The sequence below is a fragment of the Corvus hawaiiensis genome, chromosome 1, assembly GCF_020740725.1.
Source record: "Corvus hawaiiensis isolate bCorHaw1 chromosome 1, bCorHaw1.pri.cur, whole genome shotgun sequence".
Lineage (NCBI taxonomy): Eukaryota > Metazoa > Chordata > Aves > Passeriformes > Corvidae > Corvus > Corvus hawaiiensis.
The window spans coordinates 14,212,581-14,235,844 of record NC_063213.1 but is presented as its reverse complement, the minus strand read 5'-3'; the positions used below and the strand labels follow the sequence as shown (position 1 = coordinate 14,235,844).

The 23,264-nt window shown below is 37.6% G+C and overlaps 1 long non-coding RNA gene across 1 annotated transcript; it reads left to right on the top strand.

The window, feature by feature from the left end:
- The first annotated feature begins 329 nt into the window (after window positions 1–329).
- Window positions 330–19,425, top strand: LOC125320335. Its single transcript, XR_007201080.1, has 3 exons — window positions 330–599; window positions 9,980–10,087; window positions 11,980–19,425. It is a non-coding gene; the product is annotated as an uncharacterized LOC125320335 (long non-coding RNA).
- Window positions 19,426–23,264: the final 3,839 nt, after the last annotated feature.

Below are 23,264 nucleotides of genomic sequence, written 5' to 3'. Positions count from 1 at the left end.
TCTCCAGCTATTCCCGCCAAAGTTTTGTTTGTCTCTCACTTCAAATGTTTCCTAAAAATCTCTTTTGGTCCAGGGAAAAATAACTGCTCATTAGTCCATTGCACAGAAACTGTATAGGGGAAGGTGATTTTGCCTTTAGAAGGTTTTAAAATATTAAGATTTTTTCCCAGCGTTAATTTGGAAAACAAAACAAAACGTGATGTCAAAACCAAGTTCCTGGAACTTTCGTTTTTTACAAGTCAGCAAGTTCTTAGGCAAAAATACTTCCCTGACACTTCTGTGACCTTAGGAAGGGTGGCTGTATCTGCGGAGTCCTGGGCGAGCACTCCCCATGGCATGAAGCAGTGCTCAGCAGTTGCCGGTGTGGTGGCACGAGTGTGCTGGGCCATGGGGCATGAGCTGCTCTCCTCTCGCATCCCTGCTGGCAAATTGGGCTCTGCTCCACTCAGCTGAGCATTAAGCACGTGCTAAACAGAAGCACATGAGTCATCCTGCTGACTTGAACTTGAGCTGATGAACAGCAAGCAGGAAGAAAGAAATAACAAATACTTTTCTTCACGCATGAAGCCCTTTGGTTGTGCAGGGATGCTGTTATCTGTGTGAGTAATACCATATCCAGCAATGTTTGTCTGAATGCCTGAAGAAAAATGGGAAAAGGACAGGGTACTGATACCACAGAATTGTAGTCCTTGGAAATTTTACAGTTAAGGTCATTGACAAATATTTTTGTTACTCGGTCATCTCTTGTAAAGGACCATCAATAACATTTTCTGGTATGCCTAATTTCTTTGACTTTGCATGCCAAACTAGACTAAGCCAAATTTCTACTTTCCCCTTCTTAGTATTATAAGTGCACCCAGAGTTGCTGTTTTTTGTTGGCACAGTTAAACTAAACTAAACTTTTCTAGGCACAACAGCCCCAAAAGCACTAGGGAGACTGCAATATGGACATCCAGTGTTTGTCAGTCTGGACATCCCCAGCAAGAAATAAACCCTAGGTCATCTAATTAATAACCTTAAGTATTACCACCTTTTTATTTGTTAGGAGAGTATTTGCCACCATTTTTGAAAGTAAGAGTGTCTTTACTTGCTGGGAGCGTCATTCCATGATCCAAAGGAAGCTTAGATGGCTAAATATCTACTTCTACAGATATGGATATTATTGATAGAGTTTTGCAGGAAGTAAAATTTTGGATATGTAGAAACAAATGTCTGTAGGCACAGAGGGAACTTTGTAAAAAAATAAATCCCTAAGAAATTCAGGCTGTTCTTGAGTGACCAGGGAAAAAGAATTTAGAATAGCATTTATTGTTAAGGCTACTCAAGCCTCATTGTGCACACCTACATCATTCGCTGTATCTAGCCTGTGGAGATGTACTAAATTTCATTTTACAGTCATTTTTGTTTTCTTCTTCTCTTTCTGAGAATGATAATTTTTTGAAAGAGCACTGGATGTCATATCCGTTTTTGGTACATGGGATCTTAAAGGAGATAGACTGTGATGTGAGTTCCTAAAAACTGGTTGTGATCCAAGCTCATGTTCTTTGCTTGTTTTTCAGTTTTACTGGTACCTATTTGGCTTCTAGCTTGTGTGTTACTTTTTCTGCTCATTTCCATAAATAAAATGTTCTTTCTCTGCCATGTTGCTGTTCCCCCTGATTATATCCTGCTGTGGCCTTGGTGTAATAGTGTTTCTTCTTTTACTTAAAACAGCATGCAATTGCATTTTGAGTTGAGTTAATGGGGGATGGAAGGGATGTAGCCAAATCTCTGCAGGACTCCCTGAGTCTCACCACAGCATCTCTACAAAACCTTTCTATGGGCCTGGCTCAGTTTTTCTGCTGGTTTCTGTCAGCTTTGTTTATTACCGACCAGTGTAGAACGTTTTGTATGTCACTTGCTATTTAATGAAATACCCTGCGGTAAGTTGAATTTCTAGTATTAGCTTCCAGGGAACCAGTAAGAGTCCAGTTATTGTTACTGCTGTTAGGGGTGTATTGGTTCTTAGCCATCATTAAAAGAATGAAGTATTACATCTGCTAGGCTTGCATTACAAAGCAGCTACATAAAGCTCAATGTGAGCTTTATTATCTGTTGGACTTCCCATAATGTCTAGCATACAATGCAGTGCACCTATTTAGCAAAAAGGTTCCCTCTGCAATTGAACCTTCCCTTAGAAATAGAAAAGGATTTTCAGGCTGTGAATCTGCAGGTAGTAATTTTAATAGCCGCTAATGTGAATTAATAATTCTAATAGCCTCATTTCTGATGCATTATCAGAATACTGGAGAGTGGGTTGCCATGGCTGCTATATTTTATCACTCACAGCTGTGTAAACTCTTTTAGGTCTGCCTTTTTCTTTTCTCTCTCTTTTTTTTTTTTTTTTTTTTTTTTTTTTTTGTCTAAGAAACCATTCATGTGACTTCTTACTTTTAGAGCCCTCATTCAACATGGACTAACACTGCTCCTAGGAAAGTATTTTTTTCCCCTCTTGGGGACTGAGCCATATTATTATCAGCTTAGAAAAAATTCACTATTCAGGGAAATGTTCAAGGTAAAACCAGTTGTCATCATGCTGGCATATTTATCATTAGGAATACATGGTCTGCCCAATACTCTTCAGAAAATTCAGTTGTGCAGTGAAATATCGAGTGAGACAGAAGAATGTATTCATTTCCCAGGATGCAGCAAGCTCTAGAAAATACAACACATTTCTTGATTTGCAAAACTGTTATATGTGGATAAATTTGCATGGATATAAATTTTGCATTCTTTGTCTAATAGCAAGACAAATATTTAAATATATGAGCAACCTCATTCCTGCTTGGCAAAGCACTTGAGCATATGGAACTTAAGTTCTTGCTTAAAGTAAGCCTTTAATTGCTGTTTGTATCAATTGCTCATCTAAGGTAAAGAAGTAAAAGCTCAGGAGGCACAGCACTCAGTTCACAGGGCTTTTTATCTCTGACAATTTATTTATCAAAATAAAATTATTTCTGTGCCATTTGTGGGCAAGTCAGTGGTGGTGTTGATTTAGGGAGCATCTTAATCATGTTGGCTGGCATCAGCAGTCCATTCGTATTTATAAATCTCTTGAAAGCAGAGCTGCAAACTCTCATGTCAAGGACACCCAACCAGATTTCTACGATAGCTATACTTCAGTGTACTTCAATAGTCTAACCTGCTAATGGATGGACCTTAGAGTGGAGATTTGCATCTGGTAATGAGGCAAACTTTCAATTCCTTATCTGAAGAACATCCAGATCTCTGCAGTCAGCAAAACATCTCCAAATCTTACAGCAACAGACTTTATAGAGATAACAATGGTATTTCCCAGAAGGGCAAGAGTGGTCTTTCTCACAGAATTTCGGCACTGCTATTTCTGGCTCTGGATTTAAGAACAGAAAGGGAGGGGAATTTTAAAAAATGTAATTTACTCTTAAGAAAACCCCCTTTGTTTCTGTTTTGGTTCTACAATTAGGCACAGGGAGAGGAAGGGACTCACTCTTCTGTGTTTTCTATACACCCAAACCTACTTTTCCTCAGGATTTCTAGTGAACAGTTTTCAGGCAAATCTCTTCTCCTGTGCTGCAATATCTGTTATCTGAGGGTGGGATGCATTCTTAGAAACCTCTCTGTAGCACTACTATTTTGGGGCACTGGAAGAAGACTTTGCTCTACAGCGTAGGGCTCCATAATGCAGACAGCACTGCCCTTCGTTGATACTCCAGTTTGCTTCCCAGCCTCTCTTCTGTCGTTTACAGCATATTCACCTTCACATCATGACTCATTTGCTTTCACAGTTGTTAAGAGTCACCTCAGATTTTGTACCCACAGTTACTGTGCATTTTGTACCCTTAAAACCCTCAAGGGCTGACCATGGCAAAGCAGGGATTAAAAATGTTTGATGGATGACACCCTTCCTCTTCACAGAAAGCATTTTGTCTATTTTGTATTAAGAGATTTAGACAAAATTACATCTCTAAATGCCCTTCGTTACCATGAATCACACCAGCTACATACAGCAGGCAGCACACATGGAAACAGATCCTCGCATGACACATCTAAGCAACTGTGCCTCCACTTACTTGGACTCCAAAAGACTATTTAATGTAGTATAATGTACAAAATACACATACACACTGTTAATTTGAAATATAAAGTAATAGAAGCATACTCTATTTTTTAACTCTGGAAAAATTATTTGGGTTTTTATTTTCTTGACTCATTCTGCTTCTTAAGAAAGAGTTGATAACTGAACCATTTTAGATTACAAAAAAAGATCTTTCTATAGCAAATATAGATTCCCACACACTGTCTCTCAAGAAATAAGTATATAATCGGATTAGAAGATATTTCAGATTTGGACAACTCTAATTAAATTACTTCTAACTTTTACTGGCCTCTGTGGATCAATCTCTTCTTGACCTTCACAGTCCATCAATATAAGCAAAAGCAAAGCAAAAAAAATCTTCTATCTGAAAAAAACATACCTTTCTCTTATTAAAAAAAAAGCCTGTAGGTGACTGGATTTGTTTGGCACTTGACCTCATCGTGCATTAACATTAGCTTAAAAAATCCACACCTATTTTTTTACATTAACTTTATTCCATGGTACAATCCCTGTGTAAAGAAGTTTCTTGTGCAATCTGGTTTTCTTTTGCATACATCATTTACCATCTTTTGAGGTAAGGAATTTAAATGTATGCTGATGCCTTTATCATCTTGACAGTTTAAGGATAAAAGTTCTGTCCAATGTGATGAACAAAAGACTTTTTCCTTTAAATGTATAAAATAGAAGACATTTTCTTTAAATCTCTTAGAAGATTAAATGCCACATAATATTTTGCATAACATTTAGGAAATCTTTTACTTGAGAAGCCCAGAGTATATGTCTTTGAGGTGCTATTCTGATCCTTTGCATCTACATAGTGTAATTGTAATCTGATCGTGCATCTCCTCACTTGCCACAGTAATGGATGAGGACATACTCTGCTGGAATTCTGTCCTTTTGATGTAGATGATGTGCCTCAACAGTAGCCAATTTAAGGGGTCTGGAGGTAGAACTGCATATTTAGTTCCTTGGCTCCTGCTGTGACTATGTGTGCTTAGATTTTTCAATTTTAGCATTTATATAGAAACAAAAGGAAAATAAAAGTTTTTAAAATTAGCTCTTTTATGAATTAAATTTAATTACAGTGATGCCAGTATGCATTAAAGTGAATGTTGTTGCTATGAAACCACACAGCCAGAATCAAAACAGTTCTTAGTGAACATTGTACAACCACTACATCAAATTTAATCTTGAAGTAAGTACAAGCCATATCAATTAGAGATGTGACAGTTCTGCGTGTCTCAAGGCTAATTTTCTTCCCGTCAATTTTTGTGCAATGTTATGTGTGTATCGGGAAGGAAAATGCAGTCTCATGCCTTTATCCCATGTGTACAAGTGATTAATCATAAGCTTCACACTGTTACTGCTGAGGATAGTGCATTGACTTTGGATGACCCTGGTTCAGAAGGATGACCCATCTTCAAAAGTTGAGAAGTGTTCATTGTGTCACATTTAGGAATGTACAAAATACTTTTTTTGACTGATAAAAAAGTATTCACGGTTCTGTGAAGTTTTGAAGCTTCGCTGAAAATGAAAGCTACTTTTCCTTGTAAAAAAAAAAAGACATTTGTAAATATCTTTCTTTTTTCTTACTGCTATGAAAGATGATGTTTGACTGTAAAAATGAGATTCTCTACCGAAGTTCAAAGTCAGAACATTTATTATTTATTTTTTTTTCACATTTATAACTTGTTGGAGAAAAAAATCTTTAGTTGCTAGGAGAAATGTTACTGTCTTTCCTGCACAAAATGAAAAATGGCAAATAAGACAAACTCGAGGTTTGTCTTTTGCAACAGAGACTTCACGAAGACATATAACTTGGAAAAATAAAAGATAAATAAATCATTCCTTCACTTCTGTTGCTCACACTTTTCTTCTTCCTTAAACGTCTGCACTTAGCTGTAGACTAGCTGTCTTCTTTTCTCCAGATATTTTTTCTTCCTTTCTAGTCTCTTCTTTCTCATCAGGCAATTGAAAACATCTTTACTTGTTGCCCTGAGGGAATGCAGTAATTTAACATAAAATTACCCAGGGATTCTCCAGATGGAATACAAGGGACATTTCCTAAAATACCAAGTGAACACTTTCTCTGTTGGTGACTTGAGAAAAGAGTCAGTTCCTGATCAGTTCCAAAACTCATCCAGCTACGGTATGATGAATGTTGGGTTCATGAAGCCTCAGATGCCTTCCAAACCACTTACTCCGTAAACTTCTCTTCCTTTTTCTCTTAAATGATCACTATTATTGTAAAATCTAACTACACACATACACCATCCTTCTGCTGTCTGCACCATGACTAATGAGGAACAACTCCTCATGAAGCTTCTGTTCTTCCTAATTTTAATCTAAGCAGGGCTAACACAAAATAAGTTTTTCAGCAGTGACCATAATGACTGTTGAATTAACCCCCATAGGCCAATTAGTTGCAGCACAACTTTGCAGCTCATATGAGCTGGGGTTCTCCTGCAAGCTGTCTCTTGGGCAGCCCTGCTAACAAGCCACATAGCAGTCTGGGAATGTCACCAAATGTCTTTTCCTTTGCTCCAAAAACCCAATTGGTAAAGTATTCTCCATAAAATAATAGTAAACAGTAATGTGGGAGTAGTGGGAAAATCCGCTATAAAACTTCCATTAGTTAATGAAATTGGCTGTCACAATCATGTGAAAAGTTCAAGGAGACAATCTTGTTAAACAGCCATTTTGCATAGAGAAATTTATATTGCTATAGACCTTTTCAAATAACTTTGAGGTTTTCCAGAACAATTTATGAATGCTGAGCTTTGAAAGAAGAGAGATCAATCCACCGCAAAATAAAGTTGGCTAGCAACGGACATTTGGTCACAGCTCAGACACTCCATGTTCATTTATAACACACTTCTATGTAGCTCAGCAGGGATTTTTCTCTGCTGAGGAGCTCCACAGGCTTCTTTGATTCCATTTTGTATTGGAAGTTGTTTTAAAACATCTCTGCAATCACATTAAATGCTCAAGCATCAACATGGAGTTCCTAACACTGATGACAAATTACTCTTAAATGAATAGCTCCAAAGCTGATGGCCTCACCATCACTGTGTTTTCATTTGTATTGCCCTCTGAACCTGTCAAATCTGTCCTTGTCTTGAGGCGAGCAGTCTTCTGAGGTTAACATTCTTACTTAGGACTCTGAAATTCTTGACCTACCCAGACACAAAAACTGTTGACTTCATAGACGAAGGACAAAAAAGCAGAGTTTTAATCTGTTTTTCCAGCCAGTCATCTTCCATGCATCTAAATTTAACAGTTGCTCCACAAAAGCATCCAGCCAAACCAGCCCAATTCAATCAACAAAATGTTGGGCCAAACATCCAAACACGGGTCCCTTTAAAGGTTTGGCTCAGACAGTATTTACCATGTAGTGGGCATATGTGGCTCTGAAATACAGGGTAAGGGTAACCAGTTGCTCTCATGGCAGTCTTATAATAAACGCACCTTGAAACCAGCCCATGTGTGGTACCTGTTACAGGTACAGCTTCATTACACTGTTACACATCTGTATCAGTGGGTAGCTGTAATGCCTGTCTGGTTTCTGGTCCCCTCCTCTTCCTGCATTCAGCATTCAGGGGTCTCTGGTGCTTGGTTTTCTGGGGGGTCCTTGCTGCACCATTAGGATTGCTTTCTCCTACATTGGTCCCGTTCAGGTTTCGAACACCTCTTCATTACAGAGATATATTCAGGTAATTGTGATCTTTTGATTCAGTTGCCTAAACCATGCACTCTCTGACCTGCATTGGCTGGTTATTGCTGTGTGCCTGCTGCTCGGACAGCATTTGGAATGCTTTGGTCTTGCCTCGCCAGATACTGACCTTTTGATAATTATTTGCAAATAACATGGCTGTAATATGCAAAAGTTTTCAATAAACACTTTAATATTATAATGATACCTAGAAGATTCCCAACCTGTATTATTAACAATGCAATAAGTGGATTAAATAATACACGTGGTAGGTTAGATGCTGTGGAACTGCAAAATATATAATCCTATAAAAACATCACTATTGTTTCAAATTTTAATGCCCATGTTTTAATGTTTTCCTGGATTTGTTGAAGCTTCCCTTAATTTTTCTGGAATTCTACTATTGAATAGTTCATTATAGATGTAGGTATAAGGTTTTTTCCATAAATTCTTCCATCCATTGGCTCAGTTGGAGTAGTTTTAAATGAGCTTAAAGCCAGTGTGTTATTTTCAATTACAACAATGGCAAATGTGTAAGTTTTATTATGCACTTGAAGCCATCTGACTGAGAGCACAGAGCACCAAACATCTTTGGATAAAGTTTGGTTTTCAATTACAAAGTGTGATCTAACTGCCAAGATACCACATGACAAAGTACATGAAGTGAGTGTTTTTTCCAGGCTGAAAAAGATAACTTTTGCATTGAGTGATTCTTCAAGGTGATGGATATTTGCTGTTATTCTCCCGAAGCAAGAGAACAATTGTTGGACATCTCTAAAGCTACTTGATTAGCTCCTTGAAAGCCAAAGAATCTTTCTACTAAATTAGTACATGCTTGCACATACAGATTTGTAGTATTTTGATTATCAGTATATCTCCACAGTTAGAGAATTCATGGCCTCTACCATTTCTTAGTATTTCTTAAGACAAACACAAGGCCTTTAACTTACAAATATTTATTTTAAAATATTCCAAATACAACACTACAGAAACTGTCCTCGATCACAAATATGATGTTGTAAAGCTTCGTACAAGGGTGTACAGCCTTCTGAAATAGAACTTACTAAAGCCAACTTTTTTCATTTTTACCTTTTTAAGTTTTGGAAATTTCTCTTTTGTAACAAGGTTTGCATACCAGATCATCACACAGGCCAGGTAACAGTCCAGATAGATTCTTGTGCTGTTTTTATAACACTTGAAGCTAATGAAAAGTAGATGTTAGAAAGACTATGGGCCTACTTTGTTATGTTCTAGAAAGTGCAAACTTCCTTTTTCCTATATAAATGCTTTCATCATGTCATCGCCTATCAATGATAAATGCAAATACATTAGATAAGCATGTCAGATCTATACTATTTAATACCCCTCTCACTACCCACACACTTCTCAATAAACGTAGGTATCTATCTCTCCGTTGCACTCATATATTTTTAAATTTGTTGTCTGCATGGATTTAACTCAAAATATGTTCCAGCTGATAATTCAAAAACTTGTGTTCAGAGGAATACTTAAGTTGATTTGTGCAATATTCAAGTCTTTAAATTTGAAAAATGTTTCCGTTGTCCATGGTGGTTTCAAATATGTAGTCTTCTCTCCATGTATTTCACATACATCTGAGAATAACAATAAAACACTTAATTCCTCTCTTTATTCCTTTCCTGTTTCTTTTGCTATCCCATGCTTTTGTCTGCAGTATCTTTTAGGACCAGGCTAACACTTTCACCCTGTTTGCTGTATACACAGCTGAATCTGTTACAGTCTTATCCATGATTCTATTCACCTGTAAAATCTTTTTGACCCTTTAGACATTGATTAGAGAAGGCTACCACTTGAATAGTTTTCCACCCCTCCCCTCCACTTATTAACCTGGTAGGATTTTAACTCTCACATTGTTCTTGTAAAATTTCTTCAGCTCTTCAAATACTATTTATGAAATTCTCCAATTTCATGGTTATTGGATTTACTGAGCTTGGTTGTCTCTTCAGCCTGATTCAGTGCTTCATGTACAGCTAGTGTGAAACCCTCTTTCTAAATATTGCCAACGTTCTCAGTCACTAAACCCTGGCTCTGGTACCCAATAGTTTATTTCCTTGTGTGTATCCCTTGGTGATTTTAATTTAAATATTTATTTAATTTTAATCTTTTTTCTGCAGGGTGAAAAAATGTACCAACAATTTACCAGCACCTTAAATGAAGTGTCAAACCTGTTAAGCTCCCTTCCTTAATACACTTTTACGTTTTGGGTTACTTTGCATTTTTGAGTAAGTATAGCCCAGCTAAAATTCATTGGGGCTGGTTGTTCAATTAAAGATTGATCTTCACTGTTTAGCCCTGTATGTTCCTCCTACTAGCCAACTTGTATGGTTTCCCTGTTTAAGAATCCTATATCCTTTTCTGGTTCTAACACGATCAGCATCCAATTCTGCTGCAATAGTGACTCATTATTTTGTCCTTGATTTGGAAATTAATTTGGTGATCACTAGTTTTACCATTTCCTTTTTTTGTTTTAATGTTACTAATTTGCATACTCCTGTTAAAGAAGAGATTGTATGATATTCATGTGGATTCACATTAAGTTCTACGAGATTGGGGTCATACTAGATATCTCCATTCAAGGTGTTATTCCTCACTTGTACAGCTGTTGCAATATGTATTTTTTATGCTTATGCTTTTAAGTTGGTATTTTAAAAAAATGTTTTCAGACTGTCATATCTCGTGGTAACACAGCATGTGATCACATTTCTCCTCTGATTCTGCTTTTTATCTTCCAGCACAACTTGAATGTAGCCTGGGCTTCACTTAATTATGGTTTAGCTCTTGCTTCCTCTTACAAGGATGTGTTATTCATTTTTATTGTGTTGTGTTCCTTTTTCTAGAAACCTCAGCATTACTGCTGCTCAGAGTTCTTTACTGCTACATTGTCAGCATTCATTTTTTTCTACCTTCTGTTTCAATTCCATAGCTCACCTTCTGGTCTTTGGTTCTAATTATTTTTTAATCTTCTTTTGTTTAATCTTCTCCTTCTTTGTTCTACTTTGTTGGGGTTCTTTTATCCTTTTATTTTTTGCCTTGTCATCCTTGTTTTTATTTTCAATGTCTTCTATCCTGCCTCTGGTTTCGTCTCCTGTACACTGTGATACCCAATGGCTCATCTTTTGAACACATTGGATTCTTGTAACTGAATTTTTTATTTCATATTAACACTTAGATATCAAGAGCTCATTGTGCATTTTCTAGTGACCCATGGAAAACATCTTCTGTTCATGTATTGGGACCCCATTGTGAAATCCATGATTCTAGTTAAGAATTCATTTTCCCGCATCCTAGAGATGATGAGACAAAGCTTGTAATCATTTCAATCCATGGTTCAGTTTTTGCTGTTATGGGTCTGTTACAGAATCTGGTACTGATTCCTGATTTCATAGGATGTTTGGGTATCTAAAACTGTTAGTACCAAATGGCGAAGGCAAAAAGACAAATGTTGCAGGAGGGTCCTTAGGTTGTGGGACTGAACTGCAGCTACATCACGCAAGCCAGATGGGGGATGTTTCTATCCTCATGTCATGTTTTCAGTATTGCTTGGTTTCCTACATTGCCTGCATCCTCCATCAATTGCTGCAAGCAGAGTTAAGTTAGGCCCCAAGAGGAGGTGACCAGATCAGGCACCAAAAGACAGTTATGTTTATGGTAGTAAGACAGTAATACCACAGTACTAAACACTTTCATGCCACTACCACAGCATTAAGACAGGAGATCAGGATAGGATCTGAGACAAATTCTGCACACTTGATTCTGAAGTACAGCATAAAGACAACAAATTCCTTTTGTTGCTGTTGTATAGATAAATCTTAAAGATACTCTACATGTGGTATCCTTAGGGGCAACTACACATCTGTTTTAATGGCCATCCATGTGTCTGTCTGCTGAGTCTCTGGCCCCCTTTTCTTCCTGTAGTTCCAAGGTCGTTGCTCCCCAGTTTTGTGGTTCTTTCTGTTGCATACGCCCTTATCCTAGAGCCACTGGTAGTTTTCTCTGTCTGACCATGGTGTTGCAAAGCACATATGTATATGCATATGCAATGCTTCCTTGACTTGTCATTGATATCTAATTCTGGTAATGTTATTATTACAGATTTGGATTTGCTTCTTTTCAGGTTGTAACACCCAGAAGAGTAAGCACAGAATATTTACACTAAAAATGAACAGTGTGGAACTGTGACAGATGGGCATTAATCTGTCATCAATTACATCGGACACAGAACAGAACAAAGTTGGGAAGCTGTAAGAAAATATGAACCCTATCTTTTTTGAAGAAAAAATGAACTGGACACAGACAGAAACCTCTAATCCGAGTAAGTAGGTCATAAATCCTGATTTTTTTTAAGGCAGGATCCTGAGGAAGATGTGGAAGCCAGCCCTAAAGAAAAGGCTTTATCCTCACTCAGAGTCCTGTGACACAGGAAAAAAAATCCAGGATCAAAAATTCCCCATGTAACTGTGGGACTATTGGTGGTATTTTCAGAGACCTTTTCTATAACTGCATTTGAGGGGTGAGATAATGGAGGCAGACAAATTTCATACCAAGGAGTATGACTGGACTCACCAAAAGAATGTGAGGGGGCAGTTAACAAATAGTGTCTGTAGCAGTGGTTATGGCAGTGCTGGGGTGTTTTGCGGGCAAAAAGATCAAACATAAATTAAGAAGCTGGACCATAGGAGACTCTGCTCTTGCACATTTTGCCTCACAGGGTTAATGTTTGCACTGTGTGAGTTAGGTGCAACCATAGTTTACTTTATTTTACTTCCCTTTTCCTGTCTTATTCATAGTAAATATGTAGTTCTGGTGTGTTTGAGGTTTGTGAATGTCATAGTAGAATTGTCTCAAACATATAAAATCTGCCTATCAGCCTATGTGTTTTGAATGGTGCTGTGTTTCTATCACTTGCCTGACATTTGTTGTTCAAAGAAATGTAGGTGAGATCTACCCATCCTAGGATGCTTTGCTGTGAGGTCTGGCAGCTGGCAGGTGAATGTACTGTGTTTTGAGCTCAGAGGAGAGCTGAGATTAAAAGGTTATAAAGGGACAAAACTGTATTTTGTCACATGTGTAAAACATATGATTCATACCTGCAATTACCTGCTTGCACTAATTTACCCCATATATTTGTTTTTTCTGATTAAAATTCAGGACTATCCTTACATTTAACTGATAACTGTTTATAGGCTCACTGTAAAACTCTACCATTTTTGTAGACAGAAGGAACTCCAGGGTAATTATCAGTTCACATAAAAACATAAACAGATGCCCCATAGCAACACATATTTTATTGCTGAGAATGTAGATTTTATAAAAATATCCAGAGACAGTGCTGTGAGTAAGCAAGACTTGTGTGACTAGCATTCCAGATGCCCTCATGATATGGGCACTGCATCTGATTTTCAACAATATTAAAGTTTCTACTGATTTTACAGGGAGATTTGGGAACTTGGAGAATCTGGACTTTCAGAATCTCAGTCTGCTTCTCTTGTGGATCAAAATGTGGCACCATTTTACCAGAGTAAAAACTCTTCTGGGTGAGGCTGTTATTGCTGAGCCAGTGCCAGGTCCCACTTTGGGTGCAGCATTTGGAGCGGCACTGAGCTCCGGCTGGTCACACAGCAGAGGAGCAGAGCTTGTTCCCTCGGGCATGGAACAACACTAATGTAATTATGCAGCTTTTAGGACTAGAGCTAGTATTTCCAACAGAAATCAGAGCTGTGTTATACCAGATTGGCCAGTACTAACCCAAGGATCTCTTTGTGAGAGAGGATAAAATCTTTTCTGATGGATACAGGGATATCTTCCTTGTCTGTGCCAACATCTGATGCTAAGAAATTATGTTACTGATACTGAGGGTATCAGCAGATCTCACTGCAAGTGTTAAACATGGGACAGAAATCTCTTTTTTATTTTAATAAAAAAATAGAGTTAGATTGAAACTAACTTTGTTGCATGATTCTGAAAGATAAGACTGGAGGCACATTGCTAGGCCTGAGTCAGTAAGGACTAACTTTGCAGTGTCACCTGAGCAAGAAATGTGCCCAGTTACCTGTTAAATTATCATCAGAGTTAGACAGAAGGTACAAAACCCTGATGGGTAGAATACCTTTCTGAAAATGCTAACTCTGTTTTTTTTGTCATGAGTGTATCTTCATACATCTCACTCCACTGAAAAGAAAAAAATAAAGGAACATCTCTCATGAGTAACACAGCAAGACAGAGACATTTAGCACAGGTTAGCACAGCTAATTTCAGAGTCATCAAACTGATCAAAGCCTCTTTAACTGAGTTTGAGCTATCAAACTAATTTTGTTGTTGGCTTTGTACCATCATATCCCAATTATTGATCTATTGCTGGGGGATCCTTTTCAGATACTGTATGATATATTTTGTGCAGTGATTCCACTGCACCAAGAAGTGTTTGCCGGGTCAAGCAACACATACATTTTCCTGTCAGACAAACAGATGTGCCCATCTGTTCAACCTTTAAAGACATACTCTGATCTTTACCTGACTAATACTTGAGGCCTTGGAAACATTTTGGATATAAGGAGTTAAATAAGAAGTGGACTGTTTTTTCACTGGGACCTCACAGTCTGAACAGGCCTTCTGCTTCAGGTCACTTCTATTCTGCTCATGCCTGCATGGATAGAGTGCATCTCCATCTGTCCTTGTCAAGCTGGAAGTAGCGCACTATTTTATCCTACTTTCTAAACAATGATTTTTTGGATACTCTTTAGCTGCAGTAAGTCTTTGTAGTGATAGGCAGGATCCTGGTGCATAGGACTTTTTTTACAGATTCCATGTACAGGTGATGCCTGTAATTTTATCTGACTGGTAAGTGGCAGTGAAAATGCAGTAATGCAAAAGCCACTTACATTTATGTAACATCTTTCAATCACAGAGCTGTAGAATTGTAACATTATAAAGCAGTGTGAAGTTTTCTTTCACTCTGTCCCTGCCCAAAGACCACATTGATTGTATTTGCCATTCCTGGCAGGTGTCTTATCCTTTAAACACTCCAGTGAAAAACATTATCCTCAAGAAATCTGTTGCATTTCCCTGTTTGTGTATCACTAGAACATTGTTTATGCACATGTAGCTTCAGCCCCCCTTTTCACTTTCACCTGGAGGTTGTTATTGTGTGGCACCATAGACTTCTCTGCTTTAGGCTGTACATTCTCTCTTCTATCAATCTTTCCTGATAGCTCATATTTTTTGTACCTTTGATTGTTTTTGTTCCTCTCCTCAGGGCTTCCACACAAAGTCCACAGCTGGTTTTTGGAGTGTAGTAGCCAAAACTAGTAGAAATATTTCTTCTAAGTCCCTGTCATTGTTGAAGTGAAGTGACAGGTTACTTAGTACATCTGATAGGCTACATTTCTGCTTACACATTCATATCCTAGTAAAATGCATATAATTTGGACAGATCAATCTACAGAACGTCATTTGGAGCATTCACTAAATCAAGCTGCAGCAATGTGATGTGTAACAACATTGCTGGTTTTGTTTTAAAATTATGTTGTTAAATATCTTGTCCAGTTGTTACACAGTGAAGCAGTATCAGCAGCATCCCAAGAGTTTTGCTTCTTATTACCCAGAGGTAGACTTAAATCACACTACAAATGACAAGCCTGATCATTATTAATTCCGAGCAACCTTCAGTCATACAATTCCATCTCCGGGAGCCAGTGAGATTCTTCACACAGAGAGGATGACTACCATGGAGGTGGCCAAAGGATTTACACTATCTAGTTTTGAATAAATATTGACCTACGCGAAAACTGAGGAAGAACAAATGCCAAAATAACCAGTGGTGGCAAATTATGCAGTGTGTTGTATGTGATGTGCTGATATCTCTCCTCTATAACTGAAAATCAAGGATTTGACATGCAGTGTCTGACTGAAGCTTTCAAAGACCTTGAATGCAGTTTTACTGACATTGGGTTTTTATGCAATTTGAATCTCTAAGCCAACACAGAGGTCCTTGCCTTAACTGGAGGCTTAGTGGTTATTGATAAGATGTTAGGAGAGAGCAGACATTAATTATCTGTGTTCATAATTCAAATTCATTTTTTAAACACTGCAGCATCTTGTCATTAAAAATATAGATGCTGAACAATTGGAGTGTAGACCCCCACAGAACTTGTCAGCAGATTCCATGGTAGCTATTCCCTTTGGAATCAATTAAAAATATCTTCTACAAATCCATTTGTTCTTATCCATACTTAAAAGGGATCCACAAACAGTATATTAGGAAAAAAGGCTTTAACATCAATTACATCAAATTAGGTAAAGATTCTTCAAGAAATTGCTAAGCTTGACATGATATGAATGTATTTAACTGAAATCTTGACTTGATATATTCAAAATATTCACTGTGTGTCATGAAAATAATTTCAATGGGTTTGCCATTAAGACTTCCATTGTTTTAGGCATTAAAAATGGACTTAGTACTGAAATCACTCCTCCAGACCCAGTCTTTACGCCATATTTAGAGCTGACTACAAGCAAAATGTCTGATTCTGCAAGTGCTTGAGAATTTCAGCATCTTAATTTCTGTGACTATTTGTTTGCCTGGATGTTTATGGTCTTATGTCTGTTCAAACCAAGGTCATCAGGACTATTCTGGGCCTCTTGCACTTTAACTAAGTTGTAATTGTGTCTGAGTGTAAGCAATCAGTGAAATAATAATACTTCACTGCTTTTTGCTTGAGAGACTAGAAATTATTTTTCCTGTGCAAGTGGCAATATGTGCCATTAATTGGAAGATGGGCACAAAGGCCCCTTTTCTGAGACAGCTGAGGAATGGAGCAATGCCCTGGCAGCAATCATCTTCTGCTCAGGCCTCTGTGCATCCTCAGCATAAACAGGGTGAGACATTGCCCCATTGGTCCTTCGTCCTAGACAACAGTCATTAAGGACCTGTGTTTGGGGCCAACTGAAGTAGCCTCCCTTACTGGCTTCAGTTTCAAGACAATGGCTCCAAGTTCAGGGTAGTGTGCCCCCCAAAGCATGTCTATTTCTGTAGAACTGTCCAGGTTTTACAGACTTGAAATCCAAGCCCTCAGGGAAGTCTACTCCAAAAGGAACAAAGTTTATCTTTGTTAGGTAATTAGGCTGTGGAGCATATAATTGCATAGATTATTCCCATAAATAAAGAATTGATTTTAACAAGAAATGAATATTATAGCAAAAAAGGTAAATGGGGAATTATATTGTAGCCAAATTGTATGCTGAAAGCAGTGTTGAAGCTCCAGGGTATTTGTGTCAATAATGCAATGCATCTAAGTAGTTGCTAAGCTTACATACATTTGTGGAACTGTTGGAAAAAAATTGTGACAAAATGTTTTTTAAGAAACAAAATGTATCCTAGGCCTTATAAATTCCATCCATTCATTAAATCAAGACTTACAATTAATATCAGAATTTAGTATACTTTAGGACTAAGAAAATCTCCTTCAGTACAAAAACTCCAAAAAATGTTTTCTCTTAAAAGATGAAAAAGAACCCCAACCCCATCAATACTCTTCTCTTCAAAGTTCTCTTGGAACAGACATTGCTGCCCCTTTTCCCCTTCTCAAGGGTCTGCTGAAGACATTCCTTACTGTCTACACCCATGATAAGGAAAATGACCTGGAAAGCAGTGACACAGAAGACTCTCATGCGAAGAAGTGTGAAAGGAATCTCTTAAGAGTTTTGAGACTTAAATATATACACCACAACATATCAGTCAGTTTTGTCAAGATCTGAACTGTGGATCCCAGCTCTAGGCATCTGGGAATACTTTCAGTACTTCTGCCCACAGCCCAGGGCAAAATCATTGATGATCAGATATATCCATTTCACACCTTCCACACTTGTGCATGCTTGGATTTCTACTTGGCTAGTAGGTCTCACTAGCCATATGTGTGGCTGTACGATTTCAGAGAGTAGAGACTCATGGCAAGGTAATGAACTGGACAGTAAAAAGGAGAGACTGTTGCTTCTCAGAGCTGTGATAAAAGGCTTCTATATCTGGCAAAGTATAGAAGCTGGTGTGACAAGACATTTCACAAGGACACTGCTCCTGCTGAAATGTCACCAGGGCAGAGTGGGGAGTCAGGAGATAGAGACCTTTGGTTAAATTTTATTGCAGATCCTCACCTTCATATGTTTTAGTCCTTAAACTATGAAATCAAGAAAAGACACAAAATACTTTTAAACCTGGTTTGGGATTGAGTGGTAAGAAAATATATGTATCAGGAGACAAGAAGATATATGAAGTGTTCTAATATTTATAAATATCCTGCATCCCAGGAAATAGTGTTTGTGATTAAAATACAAATTAATCTTTTCTTTATACCTTCCCATGCTGTGATGATCATTCAGATATTAAATATCATACACTATCCTCACACAACCAAATGTATAGCTGCTATTTTTTGTCAAAATAATTACCTTTTCCATATTACTTATGTTTCTTATTATTTTCTTTGCTATTGAATGTCGAGATAAAAAGGCACTCACATTCAGTTCTGTATACAGAGTCAGTAAAAAATTGTGTATGCGTAACAGGGGAAATCAGAATACTGTAACTGTCTTGATTGCAGTTGTTTTGATGCAGATATTAAAAATAAAAAAATAGCACAGGCGCAGTGTACTTCCCATTGAGATATTCCTCATGGAGAGATTAACCTCTCCAAACAAAGACATCTATTTGAGACACCATCTGGGGTGTCCAGGACAGCTGTAAGAGCCAGCAGACACAAACCATGATCTGCAGATGCTTACACCCTCTTGGAGCTACAACTGGAAACTGCGCAGTACAACCCCGTGTAAACTCCTTTCACATGTGTACCTTAAGACGGAGGTATTTTTGACTCTGCAAATTTTTATAGGAAGGACAACAAATACAGTTCACATGTAACACTTCACATGAGAAAAATACCTCCAATCCTTCAAAGGTTCCTCTTATTCATTTCTTCTGTAAGACAGAAATGTACATCAATTAACTACCCCTGAAATATGGATCCAAATCAAGTTCTCACAAAATGTGTTGTTAACAACACATACCGGTAGTATGTTTCCATTGCATCAATTGTTTTAGTGATAAATAACCCTTACAAAATAGAATGACTTGTTGACAGACAAAAGCACCATCTAACAATGGTCTATTTAGACTTGCAAATGACAGAACACTTAATTATTCCAAAATAACATTTCCCCATTAAACTATGATCATTAAATCCATCATCCTTCAGTTTATATGCATGAAACATTTATCATGTCTTCTACAAACAGGAGTCAGTCATCTCAATATAGATTTTTGGACCATTCATTTCATCATGGCATTTCATCAAAAGCCCAGGGTTTCATTTATTTTCTGTTACAGAGATAAAGTGTTTGTAAATTATGCGATAAGACCATAAAGAAAAGTGAAGTGAAATTCTGCTCCATACAAAGATGATAAATACAATACCTACTTTGAACACTGGGATTATTGTGTGAGAAAAATGAGATATTGGAAGTTGGTAGCTATGTTTAAGATAAGAAGTTTTTTCCAAAAATTTTTCATTAAAGTCAGGGGCAAATAAAGAATTATCTGAATGATTCCATTTTTTTTTTTTAATGGCCATTACAGACCTTAAACTAAAAAAAAAAAAACCCCAACAAACGTAGAACAACTGGAACTAAAAGGAAGCAATTTCTGTGGTCCTTTACTTCTTCTGTTGTGAAACTACTAAAGGACTGTTTTTCAGTTTCCAAAAACACATTTCTATTGCATTAACATGTGCTCTTGTGTGATGTGTGATTTTCAAATGCTCATTCTAGACAACCAAGCCAGAATCCTTTTTTCCAAACACTATCTAATCTCTGTGTTTCTGGGTGTTTCTAGTAGAAGCCTGAGCTTTCAGTTCAAAACCTTATTTGGGCAGTTTGCTGACACACACATTTGGGACATTCATAAGAGCATTTAATCTGTACCTCTTGGCATTTTGGCTTCACCTTTGCATGAGTTCATTTTGGCAAGGTTTATTTCTTTCATTGCCCCCACCCCTTCTCTCTCTTTTTCTATTTGGCAGAGTGGCAGCTTCTCTCCAAATCACTGCACCTAAGCCTCTTTGAATGATTGTTTTTACTTTTGTAATGCAATCTAAATCATAACTACCATAATGAGAATGTGCTTGCATAATTCCTGTGGGACTTATTTTGCACAGACTGCACAGTGGAGAGCATTTTTATTTTATTTGCCAAGGTAAAAAAAGTAGTGTTTTCTATGCTTTTTCTTACTTCAACTACATAGCAGATTAGCTTTTCTCTTCTTTCTACCTATGTTTTTTTCTTTATATAAAAGACCTAAAGAAGAAAATTAAATAAATAATGGATGTACAGAATGTTCTTGGCTTCTGTGTATGCCTACAGGTGTCCTTTCATCATATTCATTTGGCTGGCAAAGTGGAAAAGTGCTTGCAACCTGAGGGTTAGCTTGCAAAACAAACAAAATTCAAAATACATTACAGAAAAGGAAGAAAACATTAGGTTTGGCTTATAGTCTCTTTCGGGGGGGGGGGGGGGGGGAGAGGGGGGAATCTAGAAATTAAACATGTATGTCTATCATACCAAATAGTATATTTAAGAGATTGTTAGGATTACAGAATGGTTGAGGTTGGAAGGGACCTCTGTAGGTCATCTTATCCAACCATTTTAACAGACACAAGGATTGAAAAGTGAGGAAGTACTAGTTTTTAAGTGGTCTGTATAACCTTAATTTGTCTTTCTCCTGAGCAAGTATTTAAACAGAACTTTGATTACATGTGTTAAAGTTATTTTTTCCATTTTGCCCTCATATTATTTAAAGCACTGGATTCAGAGAGCTCACAAAAGACGAATTAGATGCTGATGTTTTTTTAAGCTGACCCAGTTCACTTTTTGATGTGTCTAAGCTTTTGTTTTTAATACACACTACTCAAACCTTTATCACCAATAAAAATCATTACACTTCCTCTTGTGTGTTTATATCATGATCAGAGGGTGGGAGCTCATTAAGATATTTTGGCTTCTAGTCCTCATTTTCAGATCTTACAGAAGAGTAGATTTCTACCTCGCTTGCTCACTCTGGAGTTCTTGAAAGGACAATGTTAATTAAAGCACTTTGTCGCTTCTGAATCCTTCAGAAGTTAATGACCCTTCTATATGTTAACTGCTCACCCTTTTTCCTGTGGTTCCTTAAACTTGTTTGTAAAGCACCCTGTGAGCAATATCCAATCCCTCCAGAGGGTTCAGCAAAGTTCAGGTCAAAGCAGTTGGCTGCTGTGGTCATGGAAACTGATCAGGGCAGTCCCCAGTGTCTTTGGGCATGGCCTCTTTGAGACACGAGGCATTAGATACCTGGTGCCTTCACTGTGAGATGAAGTCTTGAGAGTAGGCTTAAGCACCCTGATTCATGAGGCAGGTGTTTCCTGGTCCTTGTTGCTAGTACTGCTGTCCTCATGGTTGTAACTAAAATCATCTAGTCCCTGAGAAGAGCTGAACTCTAATGCAATGGATAGATGGGTCTATAGGGCTATCATTCCTGATATATGCAATTTGTACGAATGACAGGGAGAGCCCTTGGACGTATTTTTATATACATATATGTGTGGGTATTCTCCACAGATAATGCAAATATATGCTGTGCCTCAGATGTCACAGCTGTATGAAAAGACAGCATGCTTACTGCAAATAGAGTATTTGGAGAATTTGAATTTTAACAGAATATGAGTGTGTGAGAATTTAGTGTTTTAGGAGATTACAGCTGGATCAGATTGCCACGGGAGTGACAGAAGATAAGTCTTGACATCAAAGTAATTTCCTTATGGAGTTTCAAACTTCAGCTCCAAAACTCAGACATGCTAGAATCTCTCAATATGATGGTTGCAAAGGTTCTTAACATGACTAAAAGGATGTATTTTTACTGAGTGTGTCCTTGGAATTATCTGAGCCATTTTAGTCAAGACTTTCCAAACCCAATTCAGCTAGAGACAGATACCCACCATGGAAAATTTAAGCTGTAACAGTTAAATTTTGTCAAACTGTATAAGTAATTGAAAGTAAGTTCTTATAAATGAGCATTAGGCAATCTTAGCTAAAGGCATTACTTCTCCTATTATGTATAAACATACATGCTATGCATGTACATATACATTATATATCCGTATGTATAACAGGGAATTATATGCAGCTGGCAGACAGAGAGACACAGTTTTACGTGGAGCAGTGGCTTGTACTCTTTAGGCAGAATCCTGAGGTTATACACTAACTTCCAAAGCCTCCAAATATCTTACATAAATTTAAAGTTCATGAAAAGTGTCAGCCCAATGCTTGTTAAGAAGGAAATCCTTTGTTTAGGTACGGCACGGGGTGGCACGGAGAGCAGCAGCCCAAGCTTCCTATGTAGCTCTATCAGATGTCTCATCCCTGACCTGGAATGCAGGGGGGGAGGTGAAAGGTTAGTCCATTCTTCATGCTCATTCAATACTTCACTTCTCTGTTGAGTGCCAAAAGAGTATCAATTACTGCCAGTTGTGTGTTGCTTTTTGTAATGTGGACTTATGTCCATTAAGAATTGGACTGAGTCCACAAAATCATCTCACTGAGCCTGTTGGAAAGTCATCTTGATGGTGATGGCTCTTCCATCATTTCCACAACTGTTGAATTTGAAACAGGTACCTGGATTTAATGTACTTCATTACTTGGGTCATACAGCTTCCCAACTTTTAATTTGTGTTTGGAGAGGAGATGTCAGGGCAGGAACTCTCTCTACTAATACTGATAAAATAGAATGGTAATTGCAATCTTTCAGTACAGCCAGGATGCTTGGTAAATCTATGCTTTTCTAGTCAGGACCTTTTTGCAAGAAAGGTCACAAAACATTATTCAGATAAAATTGCTCTAGTCAGGCAGCGTATGCACATTCTTGATACTCCCTGCAACAACCTAATTTATGGGATACTGCAGTGAGAAACAGGCTGTGAGGGTGCTAGTGTAACAGTATCTTAGCAGCAAATAAACACAGTGTGAGAAACTCTTCCTTTTAAAAACAATGTAAAGGAAAGACATTCAATCCCTCGGGCAATTTCTTTTCAAAGCGTTTGAATTCTACAATACCAGAGAGATTGTCAGTGCATCACATGGGCGATATGGACAAATGCCATCTATAAGTTAATTAGTTTTGCATATGCATTTCACAGACATAATTTCAAATACTTTGCCCTTACTTTCACTACTTTTTGGTCTGTGTGCATGTAATTTGTCCTAAAAAGGCAGAACTGCATTTATAAGTGACGAGTTTATCTAAGCAAGAATGCTGTACTAATTTAAGTCCAACCATTTTCTAACTGGACATTGTTACACTTTTGTATAAAGCTATCATGGGTA